The sequence below is a fragment of the Anoplopoma fimbria genome, chromosome 8 (assembly GCF_027596085.1).
Source record: "Anoplopoma fimbria isolate UVic2021 breed Golden Eagle Sablefish chromosome 8, Afim_UVic_2022, whole genome shotgun sequence".
Classification (NCBI taxonomy): domain Eukaryota; kingdom Metazoa; phylum Chordata; class Actinopteri; order Perciformes; family Anoplopomatidae; genus Anoplopoma; species Anoplopoma fimbria.
In genome coordinates this window covers 8,144,800-8,148,219 of record NC_072456.1, presented here as the reverse complement: position 1 = coordinate 8,148,219, position 3,420 = coordinate 8,144,800, and the positions used below count along the sequence as shown (strand labels likewise).

Here is a 3,420-nt window from a genome sequence, read left to right as displayed (position 1 = left end):
GTTACTGCATGTGTTGTTATTTACTGACTCTGTCCTGTTTTTCTTGGGTAAGGTTTCCTAAATGAATAAAGCCTGTTGTATTGATAAGTGAAGCACGTCACATTCTGACGTTGTTGTGCATTTTATTATCACTAGCACCAGCTAGCAGGTCATATTTACAGATGACTTAACAGAGCACAGTGGGGTGAAGGCATGATGACAGAATCCTGTTGACAGAGGAGTAAGTTGTGTTACTGCTAATGCATTTAACAGTATAGACACAGTATATTATGCTTCAAAACTACTACTATTGCTTCTGCTCTCTGCCTAACGTAAATATGCAAGCTAATGGCGTGCAAACTGTCACAATCATGTAGCCTGATGAAGAGAGACGGAAAAGTAGAAACCAAAATATGCACAGGAGAAAAAAGGACAAAATACTATTGTTTATGTGGACAAGGCTGATGGAATGTTTCACCTTTATTTAATAGACAACTAATGATGAAACATCACAGCATTATATCCTAATGAGCCTAATTGAGCAATCTGATCTGATATTATCAGAAAGATAAGTCATTGATTTGGCCACTTATCTAATCTCACTGTCTTGTTGTGACACAGTATTTTGTAAAATTGTATCATTCCCGGATATAAGCTAACAAACATTGTTTTACCTTTATTCCTTTTAAGTACATGGAATTTCTCTACTTTGTTTTTCAGATTTCCCCATTCCGTGCTATGGTTCAGTGATGGTAGGTAACATTTCGATAAATTAATACAAACAGAGGTCTTTGTTTACACACATGTCAAAATGATTTATGCCTGCATGCCATAGGGACTCCACACAGTACTTACTTTGGAATTGGGCAAATGCTGATTGGGATTTTTAAAGCCCGAATGGTACAATATGGTTTTCCAATCTACTATATACCAACAGGAGCTGATGTTACTGTCAAAGTATTTTGTGTAACAGATTATAATACGGTTTAATTTTGTCGTTTTACAGACACCATCATGTTGATTAAAACAAGAATCTATAACAAACAGAAATATGTCAAGATCAGCGAACCGAGCTTGGATGGATTTTTGAATGCTGGTTGGTCATCATTCATATGCCATTGTAAAAACAAAAGGAAAGTGGATGTGTCAGTTCATAACTTTTGAGGATGCACCTCATTGTGCTATTTGTTGAAAATAATTTCAGTGTCTCACTTTCTGTCGAGCTACATTTAGTGGCCAAGTCAAAATATATCACTTAGAGTCTGGGTTTATACCTTTACTTATTCTTGTTATCTCATATGTATTTTTTCTCTTAAGCTTTCATGAAGTTCTCCATCCCACCTGTCACTGAAGGGATCAGAGTATATGATGAGACGGGAACAGAGGTGGATGCAGACGTCTTTGAAGAAGTAGCACAGCAGCCCAACGCTGGTGTTTTTACTATCAGATTTGACATTGGTAAAATTGTACTATCTTGATAACCATTTCTTTCAGCATAGTTCATGGATTGAAGACTTAGTTACACTTTAAGGTTTTGAAAAACCAACAAATTATAGGTGTTTTCTCCCTTCCCTCTTTCTCTGGAACTACACATAGATCCCCCAAGGAGCAAGTTCATCAGGCAGTCCATTGATTGATGTCGCAACCAAAGCATCGCTGGACCTTTCAGGCTGCGGTCCTGAAGATTCGGTCACCCTTGAACTCATATCCTGCGGCTCTGATGATACAGTCATCCTAGGTGAGGATTACAGTCCTTGCAGAAAAAGGCAGAAGGAAGATCAAGATACCAAACAGGTAGGTTGATAAAATGTTTGTTGTGAGCTTCCTTTAGGGACTTTAAAAGTAAAAAAAGAAATAAAAAAAAATAATCCTGTGTATCTCATGGTCAATCATTTCATTTTTAGTGAATATTTTCCTGTCGTTTACTCTCATTTTACAGTTGGTTCAATCTGCGTTGGCCAAGAAACCTGGTGGAGACCGTATTGTCAAGGAATACAACCGGACGAAAGGTCTGACTGACTCTTCACTGTGATGGGACTGTGATGTTCTGAATGGGAGTTACACTTGCATCTCAAAACCTTATAAAAAATTGATATTGTTATTATTTTTAATAAATTGTTATGAAGACATGGATATAATGGTGTTTGTTGTTTTTCCCCTGCAAACATTTTGAGTTTTACTGGGTAAACTGTGTTAGCTGGACATAGTAAATGCAAAACTCTTATTATTGTTATTCTGTACATAAGGTGTAAATAATTTATCACTGGCAAGAGTCAGTTAAAAATCAACACTGTATTTGGAGTTATTTCGTAATCAACACTAAGTGTCAAGTAGGTCTAACACTCATGTAGAGTAACTTAATAAGAGTTAGTTTTGATTAACACAAATGTTAATAACACGACAAGTGTTATTTACACCATAGTGTTAAATTTGAGTTACACTTCTCAGTGTAACGTAGTGTAACGTAGTGTAAAATATTAACTCTTAAAAGAGTTGAATTGACTCTGAAATTTTAACACTATGTTCAGTGTAACTTTAACACTCTGTAGATAAGGACCATATAAATTGATTCTTTAAGTGTTAAATTGACACTGCCGATTTTACTGTGTATATGTCCCCTTTTCGCCACATTACTGGAAAGGTGATTGGATAATAATTGATGTTCTTAACTTGGTCTTTCCATGCTCATAGTGCATAAATGTCTAGCAAAATTCAAAGATTGCCCTAAAATGATCTATGTGCAGGTTAAAAAAACATCTTATTTACTGTCCAAGGATAGTCAAACCCTACGCTTTTCATTTTGCTACCGAAGCCCAATTGGACAGAACTGATCGCAGTTGAGCTTTGGAAGCTGACCAGTACAACCATATTAATGCAATAGTATTGAAGCAGTTGGGATTTCAATGTATTGCTTGAGGGGCACCTCAACGCTAGCTGCCTAGAAAACTGAGAGTATTACTGATTTGCATTCCCCTCCAAAAAAATTCCCAGGTAGTCAAGGGATTTCAACTGGCGGGCGTCCAGTCACCAGCTTGCCTGACATATCGAACAAAAAAAGCCTGTCAACCGCATGAGCGCCAGTCAGAAAAAAAAATCCAAGCTAAATGTTGAATGTCAACAAAAACAGCCAGATCGCTTTGTGTATGAAAATTAGCAAATTTGCCCCCTGACATCAAACAGCAAAGAGATAGGAAATTAGTCCAGCTGTTCATTTTTCTTTCACCCTGTTCCACCCCAAAAGACAGTTGCTGCTGCTAATGGAGCACAGCAAAGGTTAGACTCACTGGTGAGCAGAACAGATCCACATGTGGTGTGACCTCTGACTCACCTCTGCAAATCCGTTGCCAATACTGCCGTCTTTTCTGTTACACTCAAATGATCCGGTGCTTTATCCGCAGCTCTGTGCATCCTTGAAAGCTAAATATTACAGCATAAAGCCTG

The 3,420-nt window shown here is 37.5% G+C and overlaps 1 long non-coding RNA gene across 1 annotated transcript; it reads left to right on the top strand.

Moving 5' to 3' along the window:
• Nucleotides 1-409: 409 nt before the first annotated feature.
• Nucleotides 410-1,995, top strand: LOC129095144 (uncharacterized). Its single transcript, XR_008531376.1, has 5 exons — nt 410-731; nt 986-1,075; nt 1,297-1,437; nt 1,576-1,773; nt 1,919-1,995. It is a non-coding gene; the product is annotated as an uncharacterized LOC129095144 (long non-coding RNA).
• Nucleotides 1,996-3,420: the final 1,425 nt, after the last annotated feature.